This window comes from Camellia sinensis, chromosome 2, assembly GCF_055761805.1.
Source record: "Camellia sinensis isolate YWXY chromosome 2, ASM5576180v1, whole genome shotgun sequence".
Classification (NCBI taxonomy): Eukaryota; Viridiplantae; Streptophyta; class Magnoliopsida; order Ericales; family Theaceae; genus Camellia; species Camellia sinensis.
The window spans coordinates 169,721,878-169,739,637 of record NC_138962.1 but is presented as its reverse complement, the minus strand read 5'-3'; positions in this window follow the sequence as shown (position 1 = coordinate 169,739,637).

The following is a 17,760-nucleotide window of genomic DNA, read 5'->3' as shown; positions in this document are numbered from 1 at the left end:
GGCTCAGACCTAAGAAGGAAGGTTCATTTAGTCAAATAGGAGGAAGTAACAAAGAGATTTGATCAAGGTGGGTTAGGAATTAGAAGGATCAAAGATGTAAAATTTTCGTTATTGTTCAAATGGTGGTGGGGATTTCCAAATAAGACTAAGTCATTGTGGAGAAAAGTAATTTGCAGCAAATATGATCTTGATACCAGTAGTTGGTTGCCATCAAGGGAGGTAAGTTATAGATATTCAAGGGTGTGGTATGATATTGTCACTCTAGCTGATTATAATCCTTCTATGATAATGAGTTTCTTGAATAATTTTAAGATAGAAGTTGGAAATGGGGAAAGGGTAAAATTTTGGGAGGATATCTAGTGTGGCTTTCAATGTCTGAAATTGGAGTTTCCAAGACTGTTTAGTCTCTCTTTGGAGAAGGGAGGCACTCTTAGGAGGATCCTTGATCTGGGAGATGTTTTAGGGGAATGGAACTTGCTGCCTAGAAGGGAGATATTTGAATGGGAAAGGCTTGAGTGGCTGAAACTTGTAACAATTCTATCAATAAGGCCTATAATTAGAAGGGAGATCAGTGACTATTCACGGTGGGTTGCTAATGACTCAGGTATTTCCTCTGTTTTTTCTTTATATTCTCTTTGCAATTTGGATGGGGCCACTCAGCCCAGGTTGTGTAAATTGGTGTGGAATTCAGTTTTGCCTCCTAAAGTGAATTTCTTCAGCTGGCTTGCCCGGAAACACAAGGTGAAGACATCTGCATTTTTACAAAGAATTGGTGTTCTCAATGGTACCTCCTCCATAACTTGTAGTTTTTTGTAAGAATGTTGAGGAATATGTGATTCATGTGTTATTGCATTGCCCTTTTGTTTGGGAAGTGTGGTTAGCCTTATTAAGATGGTAGGGTGTTGAATGGGCCATTCTAGGTTTTGTTGAAGAAGTATTGCTCTGGTGGGAGAGTCAGATTCTAAAGAAACAAGATAAGCAGATATGGAGAATGATTTCCCTTGCTACCCTATGGTCCATATGGAAACTCAGAAATGATTGTGTATTTAGGGATGCCAAACCTGCAATTTTGGAATTGTGTGAGCTTATAAAAATCAGAGTTGCATTATGGTTCAATGCCTCTTACAGAGTTCTTCAATATTCTGTAAGTGACTTTATGTTCAATCTTAATCAGTTCAGAGTATGCATTAGTGGAGGTTAAGTTGGTCTTGATTTAGGGGGTGAGGCTTGTTGGGCATATAAGTAGGATGTGTTGCAGGATATTGTTGTGTTGATTATAGGTTAGTGGTCTGCTGGGTTAGGAGGGAGTCTGCAAGTATTTGCTGGTTTAAGTTTTGTTTCTACTATGAGAGCAGATTTTGCATTGGAGGAGGTTGAAGTTCTGCTATTATGTTTTATCTCTGTGGCTGGGTTAGGTTTTGCTTGGTTGCTGGTGGATTTGGATTTGGATGGCTGCTATTACTGGCCACTGTTGTTAGTGATGATGCTGGAAGGATTTGGCTTATTTGAGTATGGATAATGTTGTTACTAATGGCTAGGAAGTATTGGTGTTGTTACTTTTGATATTGTTCTGTTTTTGGTTAGTTGCTCACCAACTTGATGCGATGCTACAGTAAATTAGGCTTGTTCTATGGTGCCAACTTAGTTGGGATCATATTTTTTTGCTATGATACTTGTGCATCTATCCTCTTTATTGATGTATCATGTAATTCATTATTTATCAATAAAATTCCTTTTTTGCTGATCCAAAAAATAAAAATAAAAATGAGGTGTATGAATCTACATAGAATATAAACACAAAAGGAAAAAAAAAATTAGAGATACATTCTCAAATACAGACTAAACAAAACAAAATGACAAAAAGTGATTCTACAAATATAAAATTGAAAGAAAATGCTGGGTTGTCGAGAGAAAAATAAATTTCTAAGAGGCAAATACAAGAACTTTTTTTTAATTTAAAGATCACGGAGAAATATGGCATACCATCTTGACCAGTTTAAACATCATGCTATCCACGCAACTCATTTCCACTAGATAAGCTTCACCAATAACATTTATAGGGGATAATTGCAGTTGTAGTTCTTCTACAAGGAATATAACATAATCATCAAATGGATCTCAAAGAATTTACCTATTTTCTTTGTCCTTTATGATAAAATATTGATACCTATTCTTTATTTATATATATATTGGATATCTATTTTTCATTACAAAACGATAGAGAACACAGTAGAAAAAACCATCAAACCAAATGGCCATCATATCATAAAGGATTCATTAACCAGGAAGCAACGGAGGCTTCTCGAAGCATTAATACCGATTTAATGCATAAAATCAGTATGACAATTTGCTGATTGAATCCCAACTTAACTGAAAAACTTCTTAACCTAAAAAATAATAATAATAATAATAATAATAATAGTCCTCCTCTTCTCAAAGGTTGTTTTGCTAAATGACCAAAAACATGGAAGTTGTTAATAATATACGCGAGTCTAACATGTTAAACTATACCACCAGGGTGGTGGTAACTTGAATAATGCACATGCTTTCCACATAGAAGGACAAGGATCGATACTTGGGGGTGTGCGCTTTAGAATTGGCACTGTACACCTTTCGTTGGACTCTACCTCTTGCTATGGTGGTGTGTGTGAGGTCCATTATTATTTTGGTGGCAGCTTCCTTCCTATAGGTTGGGTTATCTGTTAGGATTAGGGACACCCATGCAGAGAACACATAATTTAAGTGGTTCAGCAGAATGCTTACGTCCACGGAACAGAAATTAAGTTTTCACTAAAACAGAGCAATTGCAAACAACTGGTGGAGGAGAAAAATTCTCTCTCAACTCATAGCTAAGTTTTCACTAAAACAGAGCAATTGCAAACAACTGGAGGAGGAGAAAAATTCTCTCTCAACTCATAGCTCTCTCCCTATAATTTCTGATACAAATGAGCTTCCCCCTCCCTCTTTATTTATACACAAAGCTGAGAGGTGTGAACGTTCGGGTTGATAACCGTTTCTTCCTATGGATGATCAGTTCATAGCCACCATTCTTGAGCTCTCTTGAAGCTTCCATTCCAGCTTCTTCTAACACTTGGTTAGTCTCCAATCTTGACTTCCATGAGCTTCCAGAATGGTGTGGATTCACAATAATTCTCCCTCTCCACACCAATGTGCCCAACCAACTTCTCACTTCAAGTCCGTCGCGGTTAGATTCTTGCAAACCTCCAGTTTGTCTCTTATGACAACCTTGGTCATCATGTCTGAAGGAATCTTGTCCATGTGAATCTTCACCAGCTTATCAGCTACTTCTCCATCACTTCTCGTATCCAATGATATCGGACATCAATGTGCTTTGTACGGGAATGGTACATGGAATTCTTGCTCAGATCAATTACACTCTGACTATCATAATGTACCTAGTACTCTTCCTGCTGTAGACTTAATTCTTGGAGAAACCACTTGAACCACAACATTTCCTTTTCGGCATCTGCGGTAGCAATGTATTCTGCCTCTATTGTAGATAAAGTCACACACTTTTGCAATTTGGATTGCCATGAAACAGCTCCCCTTGTAATGGTGAACAGAAATCTTGATATAGACTTTCTACCATCAAGATCACTTGCCATATTGGCATCTGTGAAACTAGCCAAAATTGGTTCAGCACCCCCAAAACATAGACACATCTTTGAAGTTCTCTTCAAGTACTGAAGAATCCATTTGTTTGCCTCCTGATGCTCATTTTCTAGATTGGCGAGGAATTGGTTCACAACACCAACTGCGTGAGCTAAATTTGGCTGGGTACACACCATTGCATACATCAAACTCCTTACTATTGAAGAATAGGGGATTGCCTCCATTTTTTTTCCTTTCAAAGCTGGTCGTGGGACACGAACGCTTTGTCACCTTGAAATGGTTGGCCAGTGGTGTGTTGACTGGTTTGGCATATTTCATGTTGAACCTTTCAATCACCCGTTCAACATATTTCTCTTATGACAGCCTTATCTTCTTGGCTTTCCTGTCATGTACAAACTTCATGCCCAAAATCTGCTATGCTAGGCCTAAATACTTTATGTCAAAATACTGCAATAAGTCCTTTTTCAACTTGTCGATCATAGCAATATCTTGTCCGATGATCAGCATATCATCAACATACAGCAATAGGATGATGAAGTTTCCATCCGAAAAACTTTGGAAGTATACACACTAGTCTGCTACCATTCTCATGTACTCATGATCCACCATGAATGAATCAAACTTCTTGTACCATTGTCTCAGTGCCTGTTTCAGGCCATAGAGACTCTTCTTCAATTTGCAGACTAGAGTTTCTTTCCCTTTAACTTCAAAACCTTCTGGTTGCTCCATGTACATCTCTTCCTCCAAATCACATGGAGAAAGGCAGTCTTGACATCCATCTATTCTATCTCCAGATTCAAGCGAGTTGCTAATCCCAAAGCTACTCGAATCGAAGTGAGCTTCACAGTTGGGGAGAAGATCTCATCAAATTCAATTCCCTTCTTCTGCCCAAAACCCTTGACAACTAAGCGAGCTTTATGCTGAAGCATTTTCCCGTTGCCATCTTTCTTCAACTTATACACCCATTTGTTCTTCAAAGCTTTCATGCCTCTTGGAAGTGGAACAAGCTTATAAGTGTGGTTCTTCTGGAAAGAACTCATCTCCTCCTTCATGGTTTGCATCTAGTGGTCTTTCTCTGAATGACTGTTTGCTTCTGAAAAACTCTCGGGCTCCCCCTCATTAGTAATCAGAATATACTAAGAAGCGGGATATTTGGTTGATGGCACAACAACTCTTCCCTATCTTCGCAACTGAGCTCCAGTAGCTTTCGGTTGATGGGGTTGCTCTCCCTATCCAACACCCTCTTCATCTGGTTCTTCATAATCCTCAATTTCTGGCATAGGATCCTACAACTTTGGCACTTCTGGTTATACCTCATCACATCTAGCATTTTGTGATGGTTCTAGAGATGGAAACAAGTCTAGAGTGATGACAACTGACTTTGCAGACTTCTCAAAATCTGTGATGGTTTTGTCTTTCTAGAACATAACATCTCTCCTCCTGAACATCTTCTTATTCACTGGGTCCCACAACTTGTACCCAAATGTTACATCTGAATAGCCCACAAATATGCATGGAGTGTACTTGTCATCAAGCTTTTATATATTTTCTTTGGAGATATGTGGAACTGCCTTACACCCGAAGACTTTCAAGTGAGAATATGATACCTTTCTTTTGAACCAGACTTCCTCATGTATTGCAAAATTCAGCGGGATTGAAGGCAACTTATTGATGATATAACACACTGTACGAGCGACTTCGGCCCAGAATGACTTTGGCAACTTTGCCATTCTGAGCATGCATCTGACTTTCTCTGCAATAGTGCAATTCATTCTCTATACCACACCATTATATTGTGGGGTGGAGGGAACAGTTGTTTCATGTCGGATACCTCTGCTGGCATAGTATGCTTCAAAACATTGGAAGTGTACTCGTCACCATTGTTTGTGCGAAGACGCTTTAACTTATTTCCAATCTCTCTTTCCACCATTTCATAGAACTCCTGAAAATATTGGAATACCTCATCTTTTGTCTTTAGCAAATACACCCACAACTTCCTTGATGCATCATCAATGAAAGTCAGAAAATACTTGTGGCTGCTAAGTGATTCCACTTCGATGGGGCCACAAACATTTGAGTAGACCAAGCTGAGCAATTTTGATTTCCTATTGCTCATTGAACTGAATAATACTCGATGTTGCTTGCTATACAAGCAATGATCACATGGCCTAAGAGCATTCCCTTTAGATAAGGGTATCGTGGATTGCTTCGCTAACAGATGCAATCCCTTTTCACTCATGTGAGCTAGTCTTCTGTGCCATAAGTCAAGTGACTCATTGTTTTCTACTACATTGGGACTCCTGGGACGAATCTTCGTTTGAGTCTTGTACAATGTGAAAGACATTTCTCCTCTAGTGATTGTCAAAGCTCCTCCTGTTAGCTTCCAACGACCATTGCTGAAGGTACTTGTATAGCCCTGTCGGTCCAGGGCACTTCTGGAGATAAGATTGAGATGCAAATCTAGAACATGCCTCACATCTTTAAGAACCAGCTTGCATCTGGCATTAGTCTGAATACTAATGTTTCCAATACCCACAATCTTCGAATAGAGAACAGTGCCAAAATCTCCACCATTGTACGAGAAGAAGAGTTCTCGATATGAAGTGGCGTGGTAGGATACAGCTGTGTCTATCACCTACTCTGTGTGGTAGTGGTCAGTCATGTGATAACAATTCTCCTTTTCACCAACTACAATAAGTATTTCATCAGTTGTTGTGGCCGTCATGTTCTCATCTCCCTCTGATTTACTGCTTTGGCCTTTATCTTTCCAGCTTGGGTAGTTCCCCTTTATGTGACCCTCCTAGCTGTAACGCCTCGAAATAATTACTATAACCCATACTCAACATTAATAAGTGATCACAGTGACAAAGTAGTTATCTTTCATTGATTTACAATTCAACTTTACAAAAAGTGATATATTAGAGAGACAAGATGAAAGTTAGACAAATAAGAAATGCCCTAAAGGCTTATATCTTTTCAAGACGATGCTTGATTACAACAAAAGTAGACTTAAGTCCAATACAGTGTAAGCCCTTGGCTTGTATAAAAATAAATATAGCAAATACACAAAAAAGGCTCTTGCTCCAAGTCCTCTCAAGCTATTGCCTTGGCAAAGGCATATCATTAGCACCTGAAATGCTTTTCTCACACAGGGTGAGCCAAAGCCCAGTAGAAATAATTCAACACAGTATATGAATCTTAACAAAGCTATAAGGTGAATGCATATGCGATGCTTATGCCAAAACATTTTTATATCTCTTTCCAAAACCATGCAATGCCATATAATATCATAAATCACTTTCTTTGGAATAAAAAGATAGGGCAGTGAATCACGCTTTGGGAATTTCAAAACAATACAACATTTCTCAGAAATTTCATTCGAAAGAAACCGTAAATGGAGACCCATGTAAACATAGGCTATACAAGCACTACTATTTCCATTTTAAAAAAAATTCGTCCACGGGATCAGCACCCACGTATACGCATGGTTTTAGGACTTTTACCATGGACACTCAGGCCAACTTATTTCAACATTACAATATATGTTTCCCAAATTCACCTCTTTTTCTCAAAATGATATACATTTCCAATGTATAAGCGTGAGACAATGTTTAATGCAAATGAATAAGAAAATAGTTTCAATTTTCCTAATTCACATGCAATTTCTACAACATTCATAGCTATCCTCAACCGATAGCCCAATACACATAAACAATTATCAATAATGATAAACTCTCCAAATTTTCAAGAGGTGAGTGATATTATATATCTAACTCCACTATCCTCATCACCACCAATTCAATTTCACAATTTCAATATCAATCTCATAATATATAAAATCAACATTTGAGGCATTTAGGGAAAAATCCAAATCCTTTTCAAAATCAATCCTAATATTCAAAATCAACAATTTATTCCCAACTCAACATTTTTTTCCGCATCAAAATCATTTTCAAGGACCCATCTAAAAGACCCTTCTTTTGATTTTTACCCAAAACCCTAGATTGTTCCAAATCTTCCAAAATCACAATATTGTTTAGAAATAACAAATAACTAAGTTAAAACTGATAAAAGAGTGGAGATATCCCTACCTCAAGCTTAGAATACAAGAGAGAGTGTGTAGAAAACTCAAAGACGCCAAAAATCAACTTTGCTCCAATTAGAACGAAGCCCTCACCGAGCTTTATCTTTTTAACAAAAGGACACGAGTGAAAAGATCGATGAATCTAGGTGGGTTTTAGTGAAACAGATGAGTTTTAGAGGGAGAGTGACAGAAATTAGGGTTTTGAAATGTTTAGAGAGAAAGAGACGTGAAAAACTGACTCAGAAAAGTGACTTTACGAACTGATACATGCGCAATTCGCTCGAGTGCAAGATATGTCGCTCGAGCACAACAAGTTTCGCTCGAGTGCAAAATACAAACTTCCAGTAGTTTTTCAGACAGAAGGCCGTAGCTCGAACACAAGAAGTATCACTTGAGTGAAGAATATACACTCCCAGTATTTTTGCAAGCCTGCAAAAGTACTGGAGGTTCACAAAGACCACTCGAGCGCAAAAAGTGTCACTCGAGCGTAGGAATAAAATTCTAGGCATCAAGAACTTGAAAAACAAGTTACCAACCTGTTCCAAACGTAAGCAACATGTCCCAAAAGCCAAACTCAAAGATAGATAAGGGGAAACAAGACATGAACAACTATATAAGACAATGAAACCAGGATCCAAAACATGCAATGGGTCAGGTCTACACCAGAAAAGCTATAACCTCCCCCTCTTAGGGAATTTCGTCCCCGAAATTTAAACCAAACATTAAAACCAAGTTTAAACCAATTACAGCAATGATAGTCATTCAAATTCGTCACCATGACCCATCCACAAGTCATCCATTCTCATCAACATGATAAACGAGTTTTCAATACTGAATATACAATGTTTATATTCTCATCCAAAGCATATACAATGTTTATATTTCATTAACATAACAAAGTTTTCAATATATGTTCAAACATCAACAAATAGGTTTGGATACTTCTCATGGACGTCCGCCTCACGCTCCCAAGTGGCCTCCTCAACCCCGTGGTGTCATTACAACACCTTCACCAAAGGAATCGCCTTGCCTCACAAGACTTGGTCTTGAGTATCCAAGACTCTAACGGGTCTCTCCTCATACGAGGCATCCTTATCCACCTCTAACTCAGTCTAATCTAACATGTGTGAAGGATTCGACTCATACTTTCAGAGCATATAGATATGAAACACGTCATGAACCCCGGAAAGCTGTGGTGGCAAGGCCAAACGATAAGCTACCTCTCCAATCTGCTCTAGGATCTCAAAAGGCCCAATAAACCTAGGAGACAACTTCCCGCTATTCCCAAACCTCATTAAACCCCGTCTAGGTGATATCTTCAAAAAGACGTGATCTCCCACCTCAAAGGATAATGGTCTCCTTCTACGGTCAGCATAGCTATTTTGATGACTCTGAGTCGTAACCAACCTCTTACGGATAAGTGCAATTTTCTCTGTCGTTTCTCGGACTAACTCTGGACCCAAAATTGGTGCATCACCCACCTCGGCCCAACACACAGGGAATCTACACAGTCGGCCATTTAAGGTTTCAAACAGTGCCATATAAATACTAGACTGGAAGCTATTGTTGTAGGAAAACTCCATTAAGGGAAAGTGCCTCCCCCACGACCCGTTAAAGTCAAGGACACAACCTTGAAGTATGTCCTCAAGTATCTGACTAGTACGCTCTAACTTCCCATTAGTCTGAGGATGATAGGCGATACTAAAAGTCAACCTGGTGGCTAAGGCATTCTGCAAGCTCTGCTACAACCCAACCGAAAAACGCGGATCTCTATCTAAAACAATAGTCACAGGGACCCCATGAAGTCGAACTATGTCCCTAATATAAAGGTCGGCTAGATAATCTACTGAGTCACTCGTGCACATAGGTACAAAGTGTGCTGACTTGGTTAATCGGTCAGCCACCACCCAATTGGCCTCATTACCCCATTGAGTCCTCGGAAGACCCATAACAAAACCCACCGTGATATGCTTTCACTTTCATTCGGCTATAAGCAAGGGTTGCAACAAACCCGCTGGCCTCTGATGCTCGGCCTTTACTTGTTGACAAGTAAGGCACCTCGATACAAACACGGCTACATCCTTCTTCATTCCCTTCCACCAAAACTGGCACCTAAGGTTGTGATACATCTTTGTGCATCCCAGGTGCACAGCAAGGTGTGAATGGTGAAACTCTCGGAGTGCTTCTTCTCGGCAAGACTCCGGCACGAAAAGACGGTCAAAGTATCTAACACCCGAGTCGAAATACATGTTCAACACCTTCTCTACCTTTTCACTAGAGATCTTCTCTCGAAGGGCTTCTACCTCAAGGTCACCCCTCTGTGTGTCTATAACTCGACTCATAAGTGTAGGTTATGCAATTACTAAAAACAAAGTTGCCAACTCAATGGACTCGCCAAGACGCAAGTCAAACTCACCAATGGCACCCAATATCTCCCATTCTTAGATGGCAATACAAGCTACACTACTAATGGATTTCCTACTCAAGGCATCGACCACTACATTGGCCTTTCCTGGATGATAGTGCAACTCAAAATCATAGTCTTCCATAAACTCCATCCACCTCATTTGCCTCAAATTCAGATCTTTCTGTGAAAACAGGTACTTCAGACTCTTATGATCAAAAAACACCTCAAACCTCTCACCATAAAGGTAATGCCTCCAAAATTTCAAGGTAAAGATCACAGCTGCTTGTTCTAAATCATGGGTAGGATAGTTCCTCTCTTGTGTTTTCAATTGACGTGAGCCATAGGTTACTACCTTTCCCTCTTGCATCAAAACACAACCCAAACCTTCCTGTGAAGCATCCCAATACACCGAATAGCCCAAACCTCTCTCTGAAATAATTAACACTGGAGCAGTGGTAAGTCTAACCTCAAGCTCCTAAAATGACTTCTCACAAGTCTCACTCCACACAAACTTGATTCCCTTCCTTGTCAGTCTAGTCAATGGCGAGGCTAATCTAGAGAAATCCTTCACAAACCGACGGTAATACCTAGCCAACCCTAAGAAACTACGGATCTCAAAGGCATTCTTAGGTTGTTCCCAATCTTGTACTGCTTTTATCTTGGATGAATCTGCAGTCACTTCTCCCCCGGATACCACAAGGCCTAAGAACTTTACTTCTCTCAACCAGAATTCACACTTCCCCGAACTTAGCATACAGTTTGTGGGCTCTAAGTGACTCAAGTACAACTCGTAGGTGTTCCTCGTGCTCCTCCTCAGAGGATGAGTAAATCAAAATGTCATCAACAAAGACGACTACAAAGCGGTCTATAAATTTATGGAGGATTCGATTCATTAAATCTATAAACATGGTTGGTGCATTGGTTAGCCCAAAAGGCATCACTAGGAACTCATAATGGCCATATCGCGTAGGAAATGCCATCTTTTGGATGCCTTCCTCCCTTACCCTCAACTGGTGATAACCTGATCTCAAGTCTATCTTAGAAAAGCAACAGGACCCTTTCAGCTGATCAAATAAATCATCTATACGTGGTATTGGTTATTTGTTCTTAACAGTTACCTAGTTTAACTTCTGGTAATCTATACAAAGTCTCAGTGCATCATCTTTCTTCTTGGTAAATAGAGCCAATGCTCGCCAAGGCGAAGTACCAGGGCGAATAAAATCCTTATCTAACGATTCCTAGAGTTGAATCTTCAACTCACTCAATTCAACAGGTGCAAATCTATACGGTGCCATAGAGATCGGTGCCATGCCTGGCACTAAATGAATAGAGAATTCAATCTCACGGTGAGGTGGTAAACTAGTGAGATCCTCAGAAAAAATGCCCGGGTATTCATAACCTACCCTTGGCAATTCGACTCGGGCTTCATTACACTCTCTACTCAAGAAGTTTTCCAGAAGACAACTAAGTTCACTCAAACCTTGTGAATTACATATTGGCAACGAAGCTCTATCAGCTCTATCCCCCATGAAATAAAAACAATCACCTCTCAAGGTACATATAGTAACCCTCTGACAGTAACACTCTATGACAGCCTGATACGATGACAACCAGTACATACCTAATATTGCATCAAAATTCGATCTGTCAATCAACACAAATGCAAAAAGAAGTCGGCGACTGGCAACCTATATCTCACAACCCCGATACCCCTATTCCAATACAATCTCACCACCAACAGGTGACTCCACACTGAGTGGAGATACTAACCGGGCCAATTGTAACCCCAATATCGATGCAAATGCAGACGAGATGAATGAATGTGATGCACCATATCAATTAACACATTCGCAATAGAATTACACAACAAGAAGTTACCTCGCACTACAGAAGGCACAGGCACTATGTCTGGCGTAGTAACAACATACATACGCCCTGTAGGTCTCTACTCCACTTGTTTATCCCTTGGAGCGTAAATTTGATACATTGACTGGGTAAAAGAGTCCCCCTGATTGGCCTTCGAGGCCTGTATTGATTGGGTAAGCTGATAACTTTGTATCTGCCTCGAACCGGACACACTAGGCATGCCACCCAACTAAGGGCAAAACCTTTTCATATGCCCTGACTGCTCACACTGATAACAAGTAAGCGCCTGTCCTCTCCCGTAACTCTGGCTCTGAGAATGAGCTGTAGATAGTGTAGATTGTTGCCCCCTCCTCTCTACAGGCAAGCTAGAGACTTGTAACTCAACTGGCCACACTTGTAACAAAAAAAACCTCTCAGATTACCTTTCCCTGAACCCGAACTCAGCACAGGAAAGGTAGACCTAGACTGTGCTACTTGGGACTGCTGTGTGGTGGTGCCTCTCTACCTCTTATTGTCTTGACTCTCCCCATGAACCTCCTGACTCCTCTTGGAGACCGTCATCCGTTCCTCATCTACCTGAACTATAGTCTCAAGATGAGTCGCTACCTCCACAAGACGTTCGTAGTCCCTAATCATTGACCCAACTACCTTAAAAAGAAGCCCGGTCCTTAACCTCTTCTCGAACTCTATACAACGACATTTCTCTATCGCCATGAGTACTGGTAAAAATCTAGAGAGGCTAGTGAAAGCTGCCTCAAACTCAGCTATTGGAAAACTAAGCTGCTTGTGCTTCAAAAATTGGTCTCTTAACTTCTCCCTAATAGTGAGAGGCAAGAACAATGTGCTGACGCGCATACTTCCACCATTGACCCACATCTCCCTTCAGCTGGAAAGATGACAAGGTCACTCTCAACCCATCGTCGTCGATGTCGAGCATCTCGAACGTTTTCACCATCTATTCTAGCCATTCATCCACCTTTAGTGGCTCCTTCAGATCACCCAAAAACTCATCCAGATTAGGCCAAAAGAACTCCCTCTTCAAGAAAGATGGCCCTACTTCAGTAACTTGGGCCTAGACTTGATTCTCAAGCCTAAGAATATCCATGGAATTCAGTAAAGCTCCTGCCATCTCACGGACCAAAGCGTCCATGGCCTGCTGACCAATTGGTTCGGCCACATTGGCCTAACCAACCTCTCCCTCTTGCGTCAGAATCTCATCCAGTAAAGGCACCTCATGCTTTCTAGGCCTACCACCACCATGTCCACATCCTGACATCCTAATGAAGGTAACAAAAGAGATTAGCACATTTACAAATGTGCCGAAGCTAACTCACTCACGTCCGAATGCGATGGGCAATAGTAATTCACTCCACATAAACACATAATGACATAAACACATACAAATTTTCTTTCTAGATAATGATCGTCTGCAGCATTACTAGAGTGCTAATTAGAAACAGCAATGATCAAGTGCTCTTCTAATAGGACTTCTAGAAACCCTGTAGACCCAATCAATATCTTAGGAATTAAATCTCATACCCATAGAATCACATAAGCGTGTTATGACATAGCATTGCAAATATATAAACATCTCTATCAAGCGAGATAAACCCATTATGGTAAGAACCACTTCCCATGTACCCAAAGTATTCAAACCCGGTACGCTCTGATAACAAGTTGTAACGCGTTGAAATAATTACTATAACCCATACTCAACATCAATAAGTGATCACAATGACAAAGTAGTTATTTTTCATTGATTTACAATTCAACTTTACAAAAGAGTGATATATTAGAGAGACAAGATGAAAGCCAGACAACTAAAAATTCCCTAAAGGCTTACATCTTTCCAAGACGATGCTTGGTTACAACAAAAGTGGACTTAAGTCCAATACAGTTTAATCCCTTGGCTTGTACAACAATAAATATAGCAAATACACAAAAAAAGCTCTTGCTCCAAGTCTTCCCAAGCTATTGCCTTGGCAAAGGCATATCATCAATACCTGAAATGTTTTTCTCACATAGGGTGAGCCAAAGCCCAGTAGAAATAATCCAACACAGTATATGAATCTTAACAAAGCTATAAGGTGAATGCATATGCAATGCTCATGCCAAAAAAAAATTATATCTCTTTCCAAAACCATGCAATGCCGTATATTATCATAAGTCACTTCCTTTGGAATAAAAAGATAGGGCAGTGAATCACGCTCTGGAAATTTCAAAACAATACAGCCTTTCTCGGAAATTTCATCCAAAGGAAATCATAAATCGGGACCCATGTAAACGTAGGCTATACAAGCACTACTATTGTCATTTTACAAAAATTTCATCTACGAGATCGGCACCCATATATACGCGTGGCTTTTAAGACTTTCACAATGTACACTCGGGCTAACTTATTTCAACATTACAATACATGTTTCTCAGATTCACCCCTTTTTCTCAAAACGATAAACATTTCCAATGTATAAGCATGAGATAATGCTCAATGTAAATGAATGAGAAAATGGTTTCAATTTTCCTAATTCACATGCAATTTCTATAACATTTATAGATATCCTCCACCAATAGCCCAAAATAGGTATTTCTAAAATAAAAAAAAACAATTATCAATAAAGATAAACTCTTAAAATTTTTAAGAGGTAATTGATGATACATATCTAACTCCACTATCCTCATCAACATCAATCCAATTTCACAATTTCAATATCAATCTCATAACATACATAAAATCAACATTTGAGGTATTTAGGAAAAAAATCCCTTTTCCAAAATCAATCCCAATATTCAAAATCAATAATTTATTCCCAACTCAACATTATTTTCCATATCAAAATCATTTTCAAGGACCCATTTGATAAACCTCTCTTTTGATTTTTGCCTAAAACCCTAGATTGTTCCAAATTTTCCAAAATCTCAATATTGATTAGAAATAACAAATAACTAAGTTTAAACTCATAAAAAGAGTGGAGATATCCTTACCTCAAGCTTAGAAGACGAGAGAGAGAGAGAGAGAGAGAGCAGGAAACTCAAAGACACCAAAAATCAACTTTGCTCCGATTAGAACGAAGCCCTTGTCGAGCTTTACATTTTTAACAAAGGGACATGGGGGAAAAGATCGACAAATCTAGGTGGGTGACTTTGAAAAGTGACTTTACAAACTGATATACGTGCAGTTTGCTCGAACGCAAGATGTGTCGCTCGAGCAACCAGACACAATAAGTTTCACTGCTCGAGCACAAGAAGCTTCGCTTGAGCACAAAACACAAACTCCTAATAGTTTTACAGACAGAAGACTGTTGCTCGAGCGCAAGAAGTGTCCCTCAAGCAAAGAGTACACACTCCTAGTATTTTTGCAGGCCTGCAAAAGTACTAGAGGTTCACAAAGACCGTTCGAACGTAAAAAGTGTCGCTCGAGTGTAAGAACAAAATTTTGGGCATCAATAACCTGAAAAACAAGCTACTAACTTGTTTCAAACGTAAACAACATGTCCCAAAAGCCAAACTCAAAGAGAGATAAGGGGAAACAAGACATGAACAAGTGTATAAGATATTGAGACCCGAATCCAAAAACTACAATAGGTCGGATTGTAGCTGGCTTTTTGTGCTCCTCGGAGGGGTTTAGTCTCCTCAGGTACGATAGCCCTATAGTTTGGACTCCCGTGGTTCTGAATCTGGTTCCACAAGTGCAATTTGAAACATAAAAACACAAATGAGAGTCCAAATTTGGCAAATCTTTAGAAAATCCACTTATCATCAGAGATGCCAAAAACGGACCGCATTGCCAAATTTCAGAGTCGCCACCTAAATATTTTAGGAAAATTTAGGAAAACCATGACTCGTGCCAAAGGTCACTTATCTGTCATAACCAAAGTGTCTTGGCTCGAGAACTTAGGTATGAGAGGAGAAGGTCATGATGTGATTTTTATCAACATTATATACTCATGTTCTGATTATTATACTAACATTACTATATGAGAAATATAAGTATAGACTGCGTCACTTACTTTGGAATGCTTTGTCTTCATGTTTGTTTGAAAAGGATTTTGAGTATGTGCTGCTTGAGTAAAAAAAAAGCTCATACGTACATTTATCAAAGTCATTCCAACTTAAGTGAAATAATTTTCATCCATAGGCATTCAAAGAGATATTTCAAATAAGTACTTAGCTTCATCGTAGTATGCTTGACATGGAAACACAAATGCACATGTAATATGCTAAAGCAAAAAACGCTCACCTAGTACTCAACTGAGGCAAACCAAAGAAAAGAAAATAAATAGAAAAATGCATGCTCCTAATATGCAAAATGACTAATGCAACACATACGAAGATGCAACTACTAGGTTCAGCTTTTTTAACATGTCATATGGATCAACTCAAAGCATGTGGTAACACATGTATTCAAGTAAGTAGGAAATGACAATGATATTAGAATGATGGACCGAACCTAATATATGCAAAACTAGATACAAATCATGGCTATGATATGTAAGGAAAACATGATGCTACAACGGTAAGCATGTTAGTAAAAGGGAGAAAGAAATGGGCATTCGAAGACATACAAATATTACAAATTTGCCCCCGTACAAGAGGGTCCAAATGAATGTCCTAATTAACTAATTATTTCAACACAACCGAATAAACTAACTAATTAACTATTACAAATTCGAATGAAAGCGAAGCGACTACTTAATTACAACATATGAATCTAAATGTTGTTAATCTAATGGGCTTGAACGAGAGGCAGTGAATCATGTGGATATAGGCTAGAACATTCTCCGGAAACCCCCACTACTCACTGCCAGAAGCTGCTCTGTTTACAGTTTGAAAATGGCTCTATTTTGGGCCTCAATACTTGCTCTGCTTTACTGAAAAATTCCCCTTTCCGTACAAAGGGTGGCTGGCCGGCCTTGAGAAGTGGTCGACTGTACAAGATCGTAGCTAGCTGGCCACTATTGTTGAGGAAAAACTTGTTGCGGCAGAACCAAAACTGAGCGAAACAAAGGGTTTCCAAAGGATGTTTATCCTTCCTGCTCTCTCATATCATGAAAATTTCTCAAGAAGAGAGTAGGTTACTTCACAAATCATCAAACATCCCAAGGGTATTTAAATGATGATTAGGGAAGCAAAGATATGGCAATTAATGGAAGCAAAACTAACTAAGGCTAATTATGAAAGATACAATCAAAGACATGGTCAAAACCTACTAAATCTGATGGAAAACAAGAGCAAGTGAATACTCAAGCTTAGAGATAATAGGTTTAAAAGAAGCCATTCTTGAAGGCAAAGCATATACATAAGAGATTCCATTATTAAAAAGACCAAAGACACTTATCTTCCTACTCATGGAAGATGGATTGAAACCTCCATTTCCATGCTTCAAAAGAAGTAGAAGAGTCTCTAATGGTCTTGATGAAGAGCTCTCTTGTAGCTTTAAAACAACGACAAAACTAAACTAAGCAAAAGCAAGAAATGAAAGCTATGGAGAGATGATTGCAAGCTCATCTTCTTACTCATGGAATGTGGATGAAACATCCATTTCCATGCTACAAAAAGGAACTAGAAGAGAGCTATGCAATACCTTCAAAGAAGAGAGGTATAAGACAAGAATCAAGCTATCTATGTAAGCTTTGAACACATACAAACAACTCATATTTAATCAAAATCTAACTAAAACAATGTTGGAAATGAAGGCAATGAAGCCAAAACATGAAGAACAATAAGAGAGTAACACTAAAGAACAAGCCTATGGAAGGGTGGCTAACCTTTC